Source organism: Panulirus ornatus, chromosome 68 (assembly GCF_036320965.1).
Source record: "Panulirus ornatus isolate Po-2019 chromosome 68, ASM3632096v1, whole genome shotgun sequence".
NCBI classification, from domain to species: domain Eukaryota; kingdom Metazoa; phylum Arthropoda; class Malacostraca; order Decapoda; family Palinuridae; genus Panulirus; species Panulirus ornatus.
Window position 1 is genome coordinate 21,812,306 of NC_092291.1, and position 21,544 is coordinate 21,833,849.

The 21,544-nt window shown below is 42.3% G+C and overlaps 1 protein-coding gene across 3 annotated transcripts in view; it reads right to left on the bottom strand.

Annotated features, from left to right (window-relative positions):
• Positions 1-18,318, bottom strand: part of nesd (nessun dorma) — a 199,740-nt gene extending 181,422 nt beyond the window's left edge. For all 3 annotated transcript variants that reach the window (XM_071659882.1, XM_071659879.1, XM_071659880.1), the window contains exons 1-2: positions 18,211-18,318; positions 15,365-15,472 (exon numbers count right to left, since the gene is read on the bottom strand). The gene's annotated coding sequence lies outside the window, so the exon portion shown is untranslated. The remainder of the gene's footprint in view (positions 1-15,364; positions 15,473-18,210) is intronic.
• Between the last annotated feature and the right edge of the window lie 3,226 nt (positions 18,319-21,544).

Below are 21,544 nucleotides of genomic sequence, written 5' to 3' on the forward strand. Positions count from 1 at the left end.
ACCCACAGGAGATTCATAACTCTCCTCCACAGGCGGTGTTGACCCTCGCCACCGACGGGACCATTTTCTCGACCTACTTTACACCAGCATCTGCCATGATTGGTGATGACTACGACAGTGGATGTCTCTGACGGCTGACGTGGATGGCAAGGTGAACAATAGACGTCCCCGACGACCCGCCACTCCCGTATCGCTAATTACGTCCCCGAACACCTCCTCCTCCTGTGCCTCCTTCTCCTCCTGTTCATTCTCCTCCTCCTACTCGACCCTCCCACTTCTCCTCGACCCTCGTGATTACCAGATGGAGAAGCGTCGGTCTCTCGCCATTGGAGGAGAGCCGCTGCTCTCTTACCAGCCAATCAATCACAAACTTCTGCTGCAACGATTGTCTCCTGGACGTATTGTACCTGCCTGGAGAGCCTTTGGTGGAGAGATTCTCTCTCTCTCTCTCTCTCTCTCTCTCTCTCTCTCTCTCTCTCTCTCTCTCTCTCTCTCTCACACACACACACGAGAGTAAGGACTCCATCGAACAAAGCAAATATCGTTTACCGTGAATTTCCAGCGGGATTATGCAATATTTCCGAACGGGAAGAGAAGAGGCAAGTAGAGGATTGAATGATAGGCAAGACTGAGATAAGAAGCAAAGATTGGATAAAAGAATAGGCGAGGATGATAAGAAAGAATCAATGATAGGATAAAAGAAGAAGCAAGAATATGTACTACATATAGTTGCAATAGACATGTTCGTAATGGTACTAAAGATAAACATAACAAGCAGTAAAGTTGTAAGGCGGTGGAGTGCACGTAGTAGTGTTGCAAGGAGAGGTGGAAGTAAGCAGTATTGCTGCTGGGGCATGGGAGGTAAACGGTGTTGCAGGGAGATGAGAAGCAAGCTGCTGTGTTGCACTGATATAGGGAGGATGCAGTAGTGGTGTGGGAAGCTTGAAGGCAAGCAGTTATGATGCTGGAGTAGGGAAGCAATCGGCAGTGTTGTAAGGAAATGGAAAGCATGCATTTGTGACGCAAGGAGGTGGTGGAATGAGAGTGAAAGCCATTATGATGGAACGAAATAACATACACAGTACACTCGGTCATGTATATTGGTCAGGTGTTGATACCACAGCTGGTCTACCCTCCGTTTTGTCTGTAACCTTTGGACTCCTTAGTCAAAAAATGCCAATAATTCTACCGCTTTTCTCTCTATGTATCGTTTCAACCGACCCATCTCCTATCCGATAAACCTACTTCACTTCTTTCACTCCTGTGAAGCATCTCTAAAATGACACTTTGTTTTCGTAGCGTGTCAGTGTCTTCTCAGTCCCACATGCTCAATGTAGTCTTCACCTCGCCTACCTGTCGGTCTCCATAAGCCATATAGCGGAAGAGACGGCACAAGTGCTGGTCTTCCCAGTGCCAGCCCGTAAGCAACGTCACGTCCCTGACATTCGTTGTGCACAAAGAGAGAGGGATCAAAGGCAGCCTCTACCACTACAGGTTAGCCCTCTGAGGCTGCCGTACCGAGACGCCCAGGAGTACGTCTGTTTACCCTATGTTTTTGTTATTACAGGACTCTGTATTATGTAGTCTGTCCATCTCACAAAGCCAGAGACAACGCAGTAAGATGGGGGAGTACAGTACACAGGGTGATGGAACGGTTTTCTAATGGAAAGGGATTATGTATATACCAGCTCACCAGGTGGAGGCCGACCGCTACGTATTTCACCTCTGTGTTCAACGCTTCAGATGTGAGGTAATTAGAGCATCTCACATTTACTAAATCATTTTGGTGATCACCACATAAAAATTGTTGTATTCATGAGATTGAGAGAAAAAAAATCTGAAAATGAAAATGCCATTATTTCTAATGTATTGTTATACGATTATGACTGTGCCTATAACTATTAATTATTCCATAGCCAAACAAAACATTTTTCTCGACACTAATCTATTTTTTGTTTTCAATCTAAATTTCTCTCTGATTTCGTAAAATAGCGTAACCTTGATTTACAACCGTGTCTTTGAATAGCAATCATGGATGTAATTATTTGACCTTAATCATCATTAGTGTGGCTATCGAACTGACAAATTATCTCCTATCGCTATATGACTATAGCCTTGACGTATCTATACCATCATCGCCATGGCAACCAGCTAGGTCGTGAAGGTAGCAGTCAACACGATGCAACAGAGAGATTGCAAGTCAGTTGCATATTGATGGTTCAAACAACTTGACCTGATGTGAGGAGACTAACCCAGATGCGGCTCCAAGGAAGAGCCTGTGACAGTGTGACAGAAATGGCTCCAGTGATGCTCCAAAGGAGATTCTGTGACTGTGTGACGTGAAGCATTACTCCAATGCTGCTCCAAAGGAGATTCTATGACTGGGTGACGTGAAGCATTGCTCCAATGTTGCTCTAAAGGAGATTCTGTGACTGTGACGTGAAGCATTGCTCCAATGCTGCCCCAAAGGAGATTCTGTGACTGTGTGACGTGAAGCATTGCTCCAATGCTGCCCCAAAGGAGATTCTGTGACTGTGTGACGAAGCATTGCTCCAGTGCTGCTCCACAGGAGATTCTGTGACTGTGTGACGTGAAGCATTGCTCCACTGTTGCTTCATATGAACAGTCCTGTTCGTCAACCGTCAAACATAGCGTTACTCTAAGGGAACTCAACACGGCATCTTTTCCATTCATGTCACGAGGAAGGTCGATGCCGTTGTACAATAGATCAGTCAGCCGTTGCCAATCTAACGGAAGGTAAGTTGATCTGGGTGTACGAAAGGAAGCTCGGTCGACGAGAAACAAATCGCAAAGTTGGATTTCCGTTTCCCCTCGTACGAGCAACGCTAATAACTTACAGTTCACTAATGATGTGTTCGTTTCACGGATTCACGTAACTGACTTAAGAACTTAAATATTTCTAGACTGTAAAGAAAGAAATATAGCTTAGCATCAGACAATCCATAAATCCAGATATTATCCAACATGAAAATCATGATCGCTTACATTGAATTACTAAGAACGAGGTATATTTTTTTTCATCCTTTTCTGCAACAAGAAACATTTGTCAAATTCCAATAGGAAATGTCTAAGATCTGCGATTGCCGATGCAATGATCTCACTGACACGGGCAACATTCTCCGCTTCCAGCAACATTGAAAAATTTGATTTAGAAAGAATGAATTCTATTGGATGACTGATCGACTCTCCTGAATGCGGAAGTCCATTTCAGTTTTCCATTCTGGAATATTGTCGAGCATATACAACGGTCAAGAAAAAAGAAATGATCAAAAAAGATTGATCAATGTTAAATACATTTTCAAATGAAGTGGCATCCATGCCTAGGGTGGCTGTAAACAATACTTAAATTAAATCTTTATCTTTATAATCATTTTATAATTATCTTTACATTTCTTCGGTCTGTTCGTTGTTTGAAAATGGAGTCGTCGATAAAACACTGAGAATTTTTCACACATGTTTCTGCTCTCGCTGATTGCACGTAGTTCTGTGAAAATAACGAAACACGAATTTCTTTTTTGTTTTGTGACAGATCCGTCCGAGGTCATTTCAAAAGAATACAAGTGGAATATGAAGTGATCTGCGGCACAGGTGTTATCTCTATATCTCGTACTTGATTCAGGCGTAATCAAGAGACCATTTTGCAATTCCACCTGTGTGTGTGTGTGTGTGTGTGTGTGTGTGTTTTACTACGAGTGTCTTACTCCGTCTCTTGACCTTGTATATATGGATCAGATCTTTACTCCTGTGTATTCATACGCAATCCCTGCCCCTCAGTCTTAGCCATTTATATAAATGTATTCTGGGGATAAGGGAGAAAGAATACTTCCCACTTATTCCCCGAGTGTCGTGGAAGGCGACTAAAAGGGGAGGAAGCGGGGAGCTGGAAATCCTCCCCTCCAGTTTTACTTTTCCTAAAGAAGGAACAGAGAAGGGGACCAAGTGAGGAGCTTTCCCTCTAAGGCTCAGTCCCTTGTTCTTAACACTACTTCGCTGACACTGAAAATGGTGATGCATTTCCGTTCCCAGAGGTTAAAATCCACTACATCTCACGTACCCAACCCGTCACAGCTCCCAGATCGTCACCCTGTCACATGCCTCAGCCCGTCACATGCTCCAGTCCGCGTCACATGTTGACCCCGTCACATACCTCATACCAGCTCGTCGACACCCGGAAGTAAATAACACTACAAAAACCTGTGATGGTGGTAGCTTATTGGCTTCACTAAGAAAAAAGTTATTCAAAAGTCTGGCAAAAAAAAAAAAAAAATGTACATAATTTTTGTGGATGAGACTCAAAAGGAAATTAGATTTTTTAATTTAAGGAGGAGGAGAAGTTATACAACCTTTTTTTTTTTTTTTTAAAGCCTTCGATTTCACTTTTATGTTATAATTTTCTATGGCATCTATCCCTTTCCAGTGGTGATTTCAGTGGAATGATCGGAAGCTAAATCTCTCACCATGGGAACCACATCTGAAACTTTAATCAGCAATATACTCAGTGGTGCGGAAGACGCCAACACCATGGTAACGGAAGCCACTAGGTTTGTTTACCGTTGTCGTCCCCTTTCTTCTATCGAAGGTTCAAGGACGCAAGTTCTTGCGAGAAGTTAAACAGATAAAGGAGCAAGGTGATGGGAGGAATGTTGTACTTGTCCTTGATAGTATATAACCCGGCTGTTTAAAATGAGGGCCAAGTTGTCGCAGGTGTTTGGAGATGACCTGAGAAAGGACCCATCCTTCTATTACCATTGGTCAAACCGTTATCAGTGATGTAGCAGCTTGACCAGTGTTACCTAGCTAAAGGCAGGAGGAAACAGGCAGCCAGTATACGGAGCAGAATTGTGAATATTTGTATACATTTATAGGCTTTGCCAACGGCTTTTTGCTCCTTAAAAAATGGAAAGGTTTTGATTCCCCAGCTGAAGGGCACAAGGATGCGTGCACACCAGCGGTGCCTTGAGCACAAACACGAACACATGGGTGTGACCAGAGATGTTTGAGGGAGAGACTTGACTGACTCCTGAAGACTATAATATTTACAGGAGCCTCAGGAAAGCATCCGAGTGTCTTAGGGTCTTTGGTGCCCCTGACAATGGGGAAATTAATATAAAATACAATTCCTTTTCACTAGATGTAACGCAGGAAACAAAGAAAAAGACTCATCCATCAGACTTGTGGTGACTAAAATCCCAGGAAATGTGATGGTCGGGGCCTCGTGGGATGTGATGAGAGATGACTTAGCAGGTGGCGAGGTTCGTGATGAGCTCATTTGCCAAACTTTCCAACAGTTCGACATTTTCCTCGCCAGGATTCATGTTTTTAACGGCCTCCCTGAATGCCAAAGCATCACTGGTGTCCCCGAGTCTTCGGGACAAAAGCCGTGCAATTCTCACAAGGCCCACGTGGTCCTGCCATTTGGGAAGACGGTCCAACTTGGTGTCGCCATTCAGACGCCGAGCGGACCCAAGATCTATGAGGGAAACCTGGACTTTTCCATCGACGGTCTTGTGGACCATGACGTTCCCCCCGTGAACATCTCTATGATAGAATCCTGCATTATGGAAGTCTCTAATGGCCTGGCATGCGTTGACGAAGGCCTGGACGCAGGACTGAGTGGACTCCTCCTCCGCGAGAAAGATTTTCATTCGCTTTCCGGGGCATAATTCCATTACCAGTGCCACTGAATCCTTAGTAATACCATACAGACGTGGTGCTCCTCCTGCTCCGGCCACATCGTGGAGAACCTGGGCCTCCTTCAGGATGTCGTGACAACCAGTTTTCAAAGCCTTTTTAAGCACAACTTTAAGTGTCTTATCCTCATTAAGACGGAGAATCGCGTGATGTACAACTCCCTGGACACCCCTCCCAATCTCGTCTTTCAGAGTGAGTCTCCTCCAGGAGATGCGCCTCATTTCGCTATGAGCTCCCATTGTGGAATGAGCAAAATGAGCCAGCCGCCGGCCTTATATACCCTCAGAGCTTGTCCGGAACGGATCAATCCAGTTTCGGCCGTATTCAATCCGGATTGATATTTTTATGGTATTTCAGCTGATCAAACCATATACATAAAGACAGCTTGGCTTAAGTACTAGTGACAATATCCCAGATGCTCAATAATAGGGGAGTAGAAGAAGGAAAGGAAAATACTTCTAGAAAAACGTTATCAAATTCACCCTATGACCAGTAATGCAAAGAACCAAAAATTTAACGAAATAGTTATAGGGTTCAAAAAGAGAAAAATCGTTTACTGTAAGAATATGTGTACTGAAGAATATAGTTTGTCTAGCGTAATGAAGATTAAGGTTATTGTGAATATGAGGGGGTAGTGAAGATCGTGTTGAACTTAGTTTTTTGAAGGTAAGGTTATTGTGAAGATACGATGCAATAAAAGGGATGTAAGGGAGATAAGGAGGTAATGACGATGAGGACATTTTTAGGGTAGGATATACTGAAATTAAGAATGTAATGAAGTCAGCAGGGAGGATTAGGATGTAGTGAGGATAAGGTGAAGAACAATGTAGTGAAGATGTAGCGAGGATGAGGTGAGGAACAATTTAGTGAAGATAAGAGTATAGCTAATATGTAGTGAAGATAAGAGTTTAGCTAATATTATGTAGTGAAGATAAGAGTTTAGCTAATATTATGTAGTGAAGATAAGAGTTTAGCTAATAGTATGTAGTGAAGATAAGAGTTTAGCTAATAGTAAGCAGTGAAGATAAGAATTTAGCTAATAGTATGTAGTGAAGATAAGAGTTTAGCTAATAGTATGTAGTGAAGATAAAACCTTCATGTTCTGACGTGAGAGCCATGTTCCTTGCTGCAGTACTTTTCTCACTGAATCCGTGACAAACTGTATTCCTGCAGTCAAGTCGATATCTTCTGATAAATGCCATTAAACGCACCGAGAAAAATCTTTACGGGGCCTAAAAGTTTTCAGTTGAGCAAGTCTCTCTCTTTTGTACAGTCGTCTTAGTGGGAGCAAATTCTTAACTGCTTAAGAGTCCTACCGAGGTTTCTTAAATTGGTCGTCTGTTAAGCAAATACTTAGGTGTAAAGTAGCTTTTAGTAACATGCTTAAAAAGATTTTCAAAGTTAAGTAAAATTCTTCGGAGTTAAGCATGCTTAAGCATTCTAAGTAGTTTTATGCATACCGGCCAGGCGAGTCTGCTTAATGCCAAACGCAGATGGATACAACACATGAACATAAAAACGTGAGAGGAAACGAAGCGTTGATTGACACATTGTACCCTGAACGACAAGTCAACAATGATTCTATTAGGTGTAATTCATGTCCAAAACAGCATAATATCATTCTAGTTAGCATTGTGGTTACACACAGGTGTGCGTGTTTGTAATTATAACGTGTGTTAAGGGTGGAGAATTTTTTACTTGTGTTGCCCTGTCTTTCAACTTTGTTTAATACCGTCTTTATTCTACTTTGCGCTTATTATTTGTGTGTTGTGACTGGAGAGTTTTAACCGAGTTACTCCGTTTCTTAGCCTTTTACATGTATACTAAGTCTTTACTCCTGTGGATGTACACATATCCCAGCCTTAAAAAGGTACCCATTCAGCAACTAACCCCTAAAGGAAAGCACGTACAGCTGGGTTAACTGTGAACCGACTGCCTTATCCGAGAGTCGAACTTGGGTCGGCACGATTTAGCGAGTGGCAACACTAGCTACTGCTCTGCGCACCTCTGCGTTTGTGTATAGTTTATGTATATACGCGTGTCTGTATTTGTGTCTATGTACGCATTCTGCTGATGTTTCAACAAGTGTGCTAAAGTTCGTGATGAATATATCTAAATTGTAAGTAAATATGAGTAGCCACAGGAATTCTACAACACACAAACACACTCGTTCGTGAACATATGATCCCTCGGTTGCATATACATACAAAAATACCTTTTTTCTTTTCATAGTTTGTTAATTATTTTTTGGGGTGAGGAAAAATATACGAAAAGGAAAAACTCAATTGCGCGTTAATGTTGCCCTCAAGTGTGATGGCGAATGCAGGAAGTTTTCAGTTCATTTCACATGTGAATTGTAATTGTTTTTATTCGGTTCAGTTTGATTTTTAATTAGAATACTGAATACTGCCCCTCACAAATTCTCCACCCGTAAAATGTTGCCAATAAAAGTCAATGAGCAGCAAGTTCCCGAGTGAGCATTTTCGTTAAATTCTGTCTATCGTCATCATGTGTAACTACAGCGTTTTTGCTCCGCCTCTCATCTGTACATACTGACTGTTCCGAGTCTTCTATCTCACTCTTGTGTCTTCCCTAGAATGTGTTTACACGAAAGTGCACTTGGGAATTTATACACACATATATATATATATATATATATATATATATATATATATATATATATATATATATATATATATATATATATATATATATCCCCCTTCTTCTGTTTCCCATTCTAGAAAGTTAAAAAAATACAAGGAGGGGAGGATTTCTGGCCCCCCGCTCCCGTCCCCTCTAGTCGCTTTCTACGACACGCAGACGCGGGAGACAGCGAAAAAAAAAAAGAAAATATATATATATATATATATATATATATATATATATATATATATATATATATAGAGAGAGAGAGAGAGAGAGAGAGAGAGAGAGAGTACAAAGGGCGTTTGCGCCCGGAGGAGGAAGACCAGAGTGAAACGTCAGAATCATGTGTCTGGGGCGGGACTGACCTCCCCCACCAGGGCAATTGGTGAAGCTCTCCTGATGATTCTAGAAGCTTCCGGAAAGAGAGAAAGTTATGTGGCTATGGGTAATTACTCTTATGAATTACCAACAGTCACAAAGGAAGGGCGACCTTGGAAGTGCTTAGCTCTTACATGAATAAAGTGAAGTGTGCAGGTCGTATGAATAATATCGCAAGACATCAAGATCAGACAGAGAAGTTTCGGTTCTTCTGTGATGGAAACTAAGTCAAGCTGCATTACCAACACTAGCATTCTAAATATATATATATATATATACATATATAACACCAAGTTAAGAGATCACCTTTCGCGAGGCTTTATCTTTCATCGCTGGACGTCAAGGAACACAATCTCGCGTAGGACTTCGCTTCCAAGGAGTCCATCATCTTCCTACTGCATGGAGAGCAGACTCGAAGCTGCAGTAATGTTATTCTCATTCTGTACACAGGTGTATATTGGGACAACAGTTGACCAGATGGTCCACGACCAGGTTATATCTGCTAGAGGACAGAAACAGCATCCTCAGTGCCTCACCTTATTTGAGATAGAGATAGGATAGTAAAGCAAGAGGCACCTTCTTATCCACCACTCCCTTAAGATACGTGAAAAGTCTTATCAAAAAAGCGAGGAGAGGGTATGAAGAAAATTTTGCAAGAGATAGCAATATAGATATTCCAAGATTTTATAGATAAATCAGTGATAAGAGATATACAAGGACTGCGATAGGGCCCTTAGTAAACGAAGATGGGAAACCCATTGAGGAAGATAAAAGCGTAGCTACAACACTAAACAAGTTTTCTTTTTCTTTAGATCTATTTTGAAACTTGAAAGCAATGACGTGAATTTCGAGACAGTGATAAATAACATTCCCACGATACAAGAATTTCCCGTCGCAGTTAGAGAAGTACTAACACGGATAGATAAAGTGGAAGACTAATAAAAGCTTGGGTAGTCTTGATCATTTCTGCCTACGAGTGATTTTTAAAACGCCAAACACGAAATTGCCGGACCGTTAAACCGTATTTTCAATTGATCTCTCCAGGATGGAATAATCCCCGCAGGACTGGAGACAGTCAGATGTCACTTTTACATTCAAAAAAGGGAAACCGCAACTCGCTGGCCTATTAGCCTCATATCGATTAACTTCTGGAGTCTATTATGAGAGATCAAATCGTAGCCTACCTGGAACATCACAATCTGATCAAAACGGCATTATTTTAGAAGGCACAAGTCATGTCTTATAAACCTTTATGAATTTTATCATAAATCATTTTGATGTCCACGACAAGACAAAAGCAAGAGATATTATATTTCTAGACTTCCAAAAAGCTTTTGACAAATGCAGGTGGCAGGCACCTTCCAACCCTCCACTTCTTTATGACAGAGACTGGATAATAGAGCAGGGGGCACCCACCCACCCTCCACTCCCTCCAGCTTATAACCTTTTGAGAATTTTCTCCTTAGTTCCTGAAATAGAAAAAGTGGCTGCGAGGGAGCTTGGCACCATAATCTTATTGACCTTTGGAAAGTTTTGCTTCTTAAGCTTCTCTTTCGCCTTTTCTAAGAAAGGTAAATCGAAGACTGTAAGAAGACTCCTGCTCTCACATATTGTCTAATAATTTTGTTTTGATTTATGATGAAGCCATTCACATTTTCTGCTAAGTGTTGCTCAAGGGGGATATATTTCTTTCTCAGCGTTGAAAGATTAAAGTAAAAATGAATAAAACATGTTCTTTTCTTTTCCTTCATTCAAGGAAAAAGAAACGAGGAAAAAAGTACAGACAGTTTGAAGATCGTGTTGACACACTATGAGAGACGACCTCCCTGAGGAGCCTCTCTCTCTCTCTCTCTCTCTCTCTCTCTCTCTCTCTCTCTCTCTCTCTCTCTCTCTCTCTCTCTCTCTACAGTCATCAACAATACCGGTAAATCAGGTTCTCTCTCACCACGTCAATTAAAACTGATGGAAGCCACATGGTAAAGAGAAAGCCCTGAATACCCTTAATTCCCAGAGAGGCAGACCAGAGGGAAGGAGGGGCGAAAAGACCCTGTCCCTGAGTGGGCTCCCTGTCGCCATCTCTGTATGGGATTATCTCTGGCTTTAATGGTCGTTTGTGGGGCGTTCGCCTATCCCCCACCCTCCCATCATCTCTCAGATTCATGGGGATTACGAGTACGGAAGTGACTAGTGATGGGGTAGGGATTGGCGTGGCTGTGGCACCCAAAATAGAGGATGTTTCACCTCGAAATATTTATCCTAGTTGGGTAATACATGGGACTATAATGGCTGGGGGAGGATGGCCTGGTAGCGAAGACTGAGGCGATCAAGCACGAGACAGAACAGTGTCTTAACGAAGCCCCCTACGCCTGTTAGACCCTCCCGGAAAAGAGCGAGAAAAAGGACGGCTCTAGGAGGGGAACACAGGCGGAGGACATCAAGCTGGGGAGGGAGGGAGGGATGCAAGAGAGCCGGGACATCCACATGAGGAGTGACAAGAGACGCGGCTCACTACTGCCTCGGGGGTATATACGAGGCGTCTCAACCACCACAACCCATCAACACCACAACCCTCCTCAGTCACCTCAACCCTCACTACCCTCCTCTACCACCGCCTACCTCTCGACTACCACCTCACGCTACGTTCTCGTATCATAAGAGCAACTATCATGAGTAAGTCTTTGGGCACCTGACGTAGATATCCCACCTTAGCCATGAGAGAAATACCTGCTCACTCTACTCAAGAACCATTTCAATGCTCAGGACACCCCTGCTACTGCTTAGGACACCCCTGCTCCTGCTCAGGACACCCCTGCTCCTGCTCAGGACACCCCTGCTACTGCTCAGGACACCCCCTGCTACTGCTCAGGACACTCTCTTGCTCTCAGACTGAATAACGAGAAGATGGGTCGAGTCAGTTGGGGAAAATGAAGTCTCCAGTTCAAAGAGAGAGTCGAGACGACTTTTGATTTACGATCACTTTATTTTCCCCACGTAGCTGCAGCGCAAGCCATACCGCTGACTACTCAAATGCCTTAATGACAACTGGCAAAGACCTACTCCATTTTCCTTTCCTCCATGCGAGATAACAGGGGAAGTCTAAGCGTATCTGCGCAACGCACTGGTTAAGAGAATCTGCCGAAGGAAAAATCCCTGACAACTGGTAACCTGTTATCATTAATGAGCTGCACGTTTTGTTTTTTCTCTTTTTCTTTCGTTCGTTTCCACAAGTTTCCACGGTGAAAGTTCCTCACACAGTTCCGCTACAAGAGTCGAGTTGGACATTACAGCGAGAGAGAGAGAGAGAAAAAGAAGTTCGACTTGTAAGGATTGTGTTGCTGTCAGACGACTTTTTTTCAGAGAGAGAGAGAGAGAGAGAGAGAGAGAGAGAGAGAGAGAGAGAGAGAGAGAGAGAGAGAAAATACTTCACATTAAGAAAAAAAAAACTGGACATGAACGAGTGACGAGTTCTCAACATTTTATAACATGATATTCTGTTCTGAATAAGACAATACTGTCAGTATATTAGCGTACTAACTTATACAGACTCACATTTGTAACAAAATCCATTTCTTTATATGTCCAGAGGAACATGATATAGCTGTGTTTTCCACTCTCTACCAATATTCATAAAGGTTAAATGTATATTTTTTCTTTTTCCATTTTCTTTTTTTTTGCGTGTGGGGGGGGTTTAGTGTAACCATCATCATGCAGGTGATCTTCGTTTAATGATTCATTTTCGACCCCCTTTCATTTCATCGCCTCAGAGAACGTCGTCAAAAAAAGAAAAAAAATTCCCTCGGCGAACTTAGCCTCTGATGAGATCCTCTGATCAAAGAGAAGCGGGTTTAAAAATTAGAAAAAAAAAAAGAAATACATTAAGCAGAAAATCTATGTGATAAGGAGGTTTTTGGCTTAATAACATCATTAGATCTTAACTATGTTTAGTAATGAATGATATCAGACTAATTGTCCACTGGTATAACACGGCATCTTCCTGACTTTTGAAGATTGTTACATAATTTCGTTGTAACTTTTTCCTTCTTACGTCTAACACTAACTTTCTCGCTTGCCTATCTCGCCTCTACTTCCCCGGGGAGACCTGATCTTCCTCTGCGTCCACGACATAACAGGGGATGCTAGATAAGGGGCAGACGAGGGGCGTGTTTGCAGCATCCGGATTGACCACTACGACGCAAATTTCTTATTTTTACTTAAGCTAATTGTAGGTGTAGTGCTGTACCTCCATCGGTTCACAGTCAACCTGGCTGTTCATCCGCCTTTAATGATTGGTCGATTCACTGTGTACCTGGCTTATGCTGGGATATATATATATATATATATATATATATATATATATATATATATATATATATATATATATATATATATATATATATAAAGGTATGTGCAATTATTTTTCTGTGGCCTGTTGCAAGCAAGGCAATTATCACTGCTCTTTGCTCTCGTGCATCTCTTTGATGCCATGACGCTACCACCTCTCTGATGGTGAACCCATCTTTCCATTGTCCTCCTTCGTGAACCACAGAGGAAGACGGAGTGTTTATATAAGGATGAAATACGTTCTCCTGGTGTACAGAGAAGCTCTCTGGTCGAAATGTTTACCCTGGCATATACTGTCAACTGTTATTGGCACACAGCCTGAGTATGACAGATGAAGGTGTCATCTGCTAGTGGCACACAGCCTGAGTATGACAGATGAAGGTGTCATCTGCTAGTGGCACACCAGCCTGAGTATGACAGATGAGGGTGTCATCTGCTAGTGGCATACAGACTGAGTATGACAGATGAGGGTGTCATCTGCTAGTGGCATACAGCCTGAGTATGACAGATGAGGGTGTCATCTGCTAGTGACACACCAGCCTGAGTATGACAGATGAGGGTGTCATCTGCTAGTGACACACCAGCCTGAGTATGACAGATGAGGGTGTCATCTGCTAGTGGCACACCGATGAGGGTGTCATCCGTTGGTGTAACACAGTGTGAGCATAACACTTCATCATTTCTACAACTCTCCATTACCGTCACTATCAACAAAATCTTCTCTGGGTGGACTTCGAAGGCAAAATAAACACATTACCTTGAATCTCAGATCTCAGAAATCTCCACCCGATCTCTTGGAAACCAGACTACCAATCTAACTCTCCTGACGCCTATACCAGAGTGAGTTAACGGCCTTCCTTGCTCCCCACCACCGCCCTTTAAGTCTTCCTACGAAGTGAGGCATCAGTGATAAAGTAGCCCCCGAAGGTCCTACATTTTCTGGTCTTTAGGTTCAGAGATTAGACAGCAGATATGTTACTGTGGGCTAGACACCAGACACTTAACATACTGCCCTCATACGCGAGCGGAAAAAAAAAAGACGCTATGTCAGGATTTCAATCAATATTCTCAATTTACTCTTTCACACAGATCACGACTCGCACAATACATTATCACGGATCATTCACAGGCACTAGGGTACTACAGGTGCCATTGATGTTATTCTTGGATATTTCCTGAAGCACTGGGTCTCTCAAGACCCATGTAGCGGGCCGGGTTCCAGGATCCTTTTATCCCCGAATTAGAATTCCGATTACCAGGACATTTTACCACTGGACTCCAGCTACGACCAGGGTTAGCACGCCTCCTGGGGGATGGCTTGAACATCAAGCACTCACAGGATTTTCCAGGCACGTGTGTGAACCCTGACAGTAATGAGACTCACGGAGGCATTGGTACTTATCTACATCTCGCCACTTATGGTACATTGTAACCCTTACCAAGGTACAGCACACACAACTGACGTCTCGCCGTAATAACAGTAAATGAATACATACCGTAATGCTATCTTTTCAAATGCTTTATGCTTTATTTTCCCCATATGCTGAGGTCATTCATGGCTAAAGAACCCCCAGGTTATTGGAACTATGATTTATAAACAGGATTATAAGCCATGGAATTCATAGTTTACGGTAAAAAAGGAAGAGTTGTCTTTCACCAAAAATTCACATAAGCTGGCTCACATTTGATATCACTTTCACCGTAGATCAAATGTTATGGGTGAGGGGTCAACAACCCCCATATGGTAACATGAGGTTCTTCATGTGCAAAAGCTTTCTCCCCATATATATACAAGTAGGTGATTACAATACTGAAACCACCACCCGGTACCACATATACCACACACATTGATGTGTCCTACTGTGGAACGTACTGCCAACAGAAACAGCAACGAGTATCATGTCTCATGGCATAGATATCCTCCTAATATTAGTTTTTTAACATTGAACTCCGGCGTCCTTGCCCCCAGGCGTTATTGCTCCCATGCCTCTACCAGCAGTATCTTGCACCAAACACCAGCAATGTCTTATCCAACCACCAGCAATATCTCTCGTAACCTGACATCACCTTGCCCTAGCCATCAGCAGTGACTTGTGCCAGATACTAACACCAGCACCGGGCGTCGCTGTATACCCCACACCCACAGGACAAAAACACCCCTCGGTCTTCCCCATCAGCAGGCAAACATGATCGCTGTTTAAGCATGATCAGTACCGTGTCTGTGGCTGTCATACTCTGACATCCAATGATCACTACACCTTCACCACAAGACCATTAAAAGACATACCTCATAAAACGGTGGTCTCAAGGTCTCCAGATGACGAAGAATTCCTTCATCGAACGTTAGCCTGCGTCTGAGTGATCCTTACGAGGCTTCAAGTCGTTGGCTTGTGTCCTGGGCAGAGATAAGAGTGAGAGGTATAGTTATCTTCGGTGGTAAGTCTTCATACTCACGAAGGAGCTGTGAAGAATTTTCTTTTTTTAGGTCGTCAACCCAAACAAGTTCATTCTTTTTCCATACCATGAGAAATAGAGGTTCTTAACGCTACCTTGCTAATGCGGGAAATGGCGAATAGTTTGAAAGAAAGAAAAAGAGAAATAGAGGTACAATACTTAATGTTTTGAATTTTTTGTTTAAGGAACATTTAAGATTTACAGTTCACGTATGATTCTTTCAGTTTTATGTACAGTTATTAGGGTGATCTAGTCTAGCCATTCATAATCAAATGATATTAATTTGATATTGATACAATAATGCTAATTAACGCTTTGTTAGTTGATAATTCATATCGATAAAAAAAAGACGTAACATTCCTCCAGTATTTCCGGGCACAAACATCTGTAAAACTAGAAAATTATCTCATCAGATACTGAAGGATCACGCCGGGAAGTAACCCTTGATATCTGCCTCAGTAGATGGCCACCATGACCAGTTACTGTTCCTTCAGCGGGGACACTGACTCTTATAGTACCTCAGATACTCCGTGTGGTGGTGGTAGTGGTGGTATCTCACTCAAGTTGCCGCTAGGTTCGCTAAATCCTGGACGAGATATTACGTAGGATCTACCATATGTTTTCCTCATGGGTCAAGGCTGTCCCGGGCTGTTGCCATCTGTATTGATCACTGCAGTCCAACTATGAAGGTTTGACCTCCAAGTTCGTGTCCTCGCATTTGATATGTACACCATCTGCACAAAAGCAAGTTGCATATACCTCCCCTCATATGTACGTCGATTGGGGAGCCCTATGGAACAGCAGGAAGGGAGGGGGGGGGGGATTTATGGAATGATACCGAGGCTATGAATGAAAGTAGTGATAACGCATATAGCATTTTCTGTCATCAGACCAAAACGTGACTATCTATACCGTAGTGTAAGTCGGTCCCTGTTCGTACGAGATCACATGGCACTGCCCTCAAATACCTCTCGATTACTGCCTTTTGGAGAGGCAAAGACGTTTATGACTAGGACGAAGGAGTACACTAATTCTGCCGAGAGATATCACACGGACAATGACGCAGAGACAATACGAGTATATAGTTCAGCATCTCTTGAATGTGTCAAGGATTCCTGACTTCGATTGAATATGGTTCATCATCAACCAGCAACTCTAGTTCCAGACTCCGCCTTCGGCGAGGTTGTAATGATCGTCTGATGAAAGGAAGTTGGCTCTCGTCAAAGAAAATCCTAATCCAAACAAGTCCATTCCCTTGCTACTTTAAGTAACGCAGCCCTGGAGCAGCAGGAGAAGTTTCCGGAGTCATAACAAGGCCCCTCTTAAGAAAGAGGTCCTGAGGCATTTATGATAACGATGTTAAGTCCCATAATAGTAGTATGTGGGCCATTAAGCCGGAGCTTATAACTTCAGCCAGCTTCAGAGTTTTATAAACGAGTGTTGAACAAACCTGGAGACGTGATGTCGTCTCAGAACTATAGATTCAGAGGCAAAGGACGTAACCTCGTTTTGCACCGATGCAGGGTATGCGGAAGCCCATTAAAGCTGCACCAAAGCGACGACGTTTTACTTTCCAGAGAGGAAACTCGAGCAGCGGCCGACGAATTTTGGAACGGAATTCCGATATCTCCTTCGACACGTTGATGGCCATCTGCCCTGGTATTTCTAATCAAGAGAATAGACACAGGTTATCTGAAGAGGGACAAAATACTTCAACGTTTAATTATAAACGTAACGTGAAATCTATAGACGAGTCAAGCTTCGATCTCTTTACCACCAGACTGGGACAGACGAAACGAGACAGTCGTTGCCAAGACGGCGACCCCGACAGAGGGAGCAGTCTGCGATCGTGTTCGTCTCGAATCTATGTTAAAGAATGCCCCGCCTCCTCTTTTATGAGAGTGATGCTCCCGTGTTGTCAGGCCTGGAGCCATCCATCGTCGCTTGTTACTTCGACGACATGATAACATTTCCTGGATTTCCAGCGTCGTTTGGGAAGGGAGCGTGGAGACAGTGTCGTTCGATGCTTCGACAATAGAGAACTGAATCCTTTGAAGATGCAGTTAAAAGTGAATGAACTGGCGAGGTAAAATCCAGACGTGACATATGTACGTGTATATATATATATATATATATATATATATATATATATATATATATATATATATATATATATATATAAAACGTTGTTCCCGTTGTGGGCTAAAGTGTCACTAACCATGGATGAGCAATTCACCTGCTTTTTATACCTGATGAATTAAAACATGTTCGCGATACTTAAAAGAACGTGACAAATAGAAAATCTTCCTTTGAACGTCTGTTGTCTGATGGCAGCTAGAGAACTAAGAAAAGACTGGGTTACAAATGGAGAGAAGCAAATGAAGGTTTAACTGCTAACTAGCAAACGAGGTGGTGATGGTTTTTACGTTATGAAATGACATCCCTTCCTCTTACTCATCATTCAGTGGGTTGGAGATCACTATATTGTGTACAATATGTGCAGTCGATCATAATATTAACAAATCAATTAAAATCAATCATTATAACACTCCTAACTCGTAAGCCATTATATCACTGCTAACTCATAAGCCATTATATCACTCCTAACCAGTGGATAGTATCACTAAAGCCCAAGATAATTACGCCTAACTATCACCCTTAGGTCAGCTATATACTAACCTCTGTGGCTCCCAGATCAGGCCAGTTGAGACAACCTCCCCAGCAGGAGACGAGAGCGTGAGGGAGGCCAGTAGCCGAAGTGAGAGTGACCGTTGTCTTCGAGGCCCGACCACCACCACTGGTCAAGCGGGGTCGCCAATTGCTCCTTAAAGAGTTCACATTTAGGCAATAAATACTAGATCATCTCAACGACTTCACGTCCTTAAGTCGTTTGATATAAAACAATGACAACGACTCTAGGTTATAAAAGAGATCATGGAACATATACGTATACGTATATGTATATGTATATGTAAGTTTATGGTAAAAATTCCCAAACGACGGGACTGCCCTCTGGCGGGTGGGCAGGGAATCGCTCGGGTGTCGAGGTAGTGTACGAAGAACAATTATATCAACTATTGTGATACCCCGAAGTTAAGGATCATTAAGGCCTTCATTATAAATGGACAACTTATATGGCATTAACTAGGATAAAGTAAATGCAGCTTCCTTTACCCATGATGATTATATATATATATATATATATATATATATATATATATATATATATATATATATATATATATATATATATATATATATATATATATATATATATATTTGCTTTGCATATATTTATATATATATATATATATATATATATATATATATATATATATATATATATATATATATATATGCAAAGCAAAATTTTCTAAATAGAGCACAATATTGGAGTCAAAAACTTCTCTCTTTTTTTCGTGTATCAAAACTAATTAAACGGGAATGATTGTCCAGTCGTTCGTGTGGAGGCAGGGGCCATAAACCTCTGTTTGATTAGGTTTTTGTGGAAGTTATGATTCCGGTTTGGCTTTGACAACATGTAATCATCCCCTCCCTCCCCATTTCAGCTTCATATTAAGCCACGGAGCGTATAGTACGTGGTAGTATCTTTATAACGAACATCCCAATAATAGGGAGTGGTAATAAGTGTTCACCATTTAATGTTATCAGTAAAGAATAACTAACGATAACTCACGACAGACTGTAGATCTTGTTTATATACGTCTCCTTTACTAACAAATGCATACGGTTTATGCCTTACGCATTACTCAATGTTAACTGTTTCTTCTCTTTATATTCTCGTCTTTTAACATGAGATTTAACCCTGTCCTTCCTCTGTGAAGTGTTGCTGATCACCTTACCATGACCCTTGTGTGTGTGTGTGTGTGTGTGTGTGTGTCTGTGTGTGTCTTCACCTGTTTAGGTACTATGTGTTGTACCCAATACGTGTTACTTTGAAGATGTAACATACAAAAAAGCTTAAGATTAAGGTAGGACTGGCTACTTCTACGCTTTGGATAAGCACATGAGTGAAGTCTGTATATATAGCACAGGAAGTTTTATACAGCAAATGTTAGCGTTTGTACAGAATATGTGTGTGTGTGTGTGTGTGTGTGTGTTTTAGAGGCAGTGTCCTTCGCCATACGGTAGTCAGAGAGGCCGTCAAAAGCGTCAGCAGTGAGACTGCGACCGTTTGAGTCCATAGCAACTTGGCTTCGGTATCCCACAGGGCTGCACCAGCCTACGTTCGTAACCTCGCCTCCGAAAAAAGCGTTATTTAGATTGGTTTTCGAGACACATTTTTAATCATGTTTGAGAGATGTCTTAAGATGATCTGCTGCGTTGATAATGATGGTCGTTGGTGAGAGGAGACGCTGTCATCTGTACCTCTCAACTTTCATAAACGCTACAGCGTCTAATCCACTTCATGGTGAACATCAGGTCGATTTATCTGATGGAATAAGGGCCAAATGTATTCAGATGTTGAGGTTTATTCATCGAGTTGAAAGGTGAAACTTGAAGGTCTTAATGATCCAGACAACCAACAAACCTACTGACAGAAGAGATGATCCAAAAAGATGATCTTTACCCTATTGTAGCTAGATTTCAGTACAATCGTAGAAATCTTGTCTAGCGAGGTGAAAATGTTGGTTCCTGGTTGGCAGGCACTGAAAAGCTCCCCCCTGTCTGCTGACGTGACTGTGCGAGAGCCTGGGGGAACCACGGAGTCTTGATCCGACTCCTTACAAATAAGAGATCACAACCTCCATCCCAGAGATTGCCAACCGCTTCTCCGCAATACTGCCAAGAGCTACACTTATTAACCCGGAAAGACATCAATCTCCTCAGGTCGACCTTGGGTTCCGAGTCCATCGCCAACATTTTGGATAAAAAGGCGGAAGGAATGGAAGACAGAATTGAATACAGCAGATGTCCACGACAGTATTTTTCATCTTACCAGGTTTTTTCCTCATCGAGATAATGCAGCCTTCTCGAACCCTCGTCATCTCTCAGCAGTGACAGACTCAGAGACTTAGTTAAAGTACTGGAACCTGCTTTTGAAAAGGCCGTGATTCTCTCTTTAGACGACCTCTAAAGGATGCAAGTAACCCTCAGTGCTAGACTATTCGGTATTGGGATCTGCATCACCTACAGGATCACCGTTCCATCCCCCTTGTCTTCGTCTGCAGCCAGCAGTGAACTGGTGTCTAAGACGTTACAAGAAGACCTGCGGAATTCTTGCCGGTGAAATGAACCTTCAAATCATCTCTGACTCAAGGATGTGGGATAGGTTTTCAGATAACTCACACACACACACACACACACACACACACACACACCAACTTTCGGTGGATCCTACAGCAAAACAGCTAGAATACACCCATGCCACACGGAGAAACCATGCTAGAGAAACCCCCCAGTCTATGCTGGACCAAACAACAGCTTGCATGCAAAAATGCACACCTCCAAGCTGTAGGTTCACTCGAGGGATATCCTTTCTTGCTCTGCACATAGCTATTCTCCTTCACCTTCTCGACCCTAAGTTCCCCAGTTAAGTCCCACAGTGTGCCTATCTAGGGAGGGAATGCAAGCTGCATTTATCCGTTCACGTCCCCTTCGTGAGGAACTGAAGGAACATGTCAGATACACTGCTTAAACCTATCTTATTTCAAGAAAAATATAAAGAAAGAAAGAAAGAGGGTGGTAAGGGAAGAAAATGTTTCAGATAATATTCGCAGAAACTCCTTTTTCATGTCAAAATTTAATTGCTTTCCTAAAGCTAGACGCATATAAATTATATGGGAGGGTATTGATTGAGAGGGTGAAGGCATGTACAGAGCATCAGATTGGGGAAGAGCAGTGCGGTTTCAGAAGTGGTAGAGGATGTGTGGATCAGGTGTTTGCTTTGAAGAATGTATGTGAGAAATACTTAGAAAAGCAAATGGATTTGTATGTAGCATTTATGGATCTGGAGAAGGCATATGATAGAGTTGATAGAGATGCTCTGTGG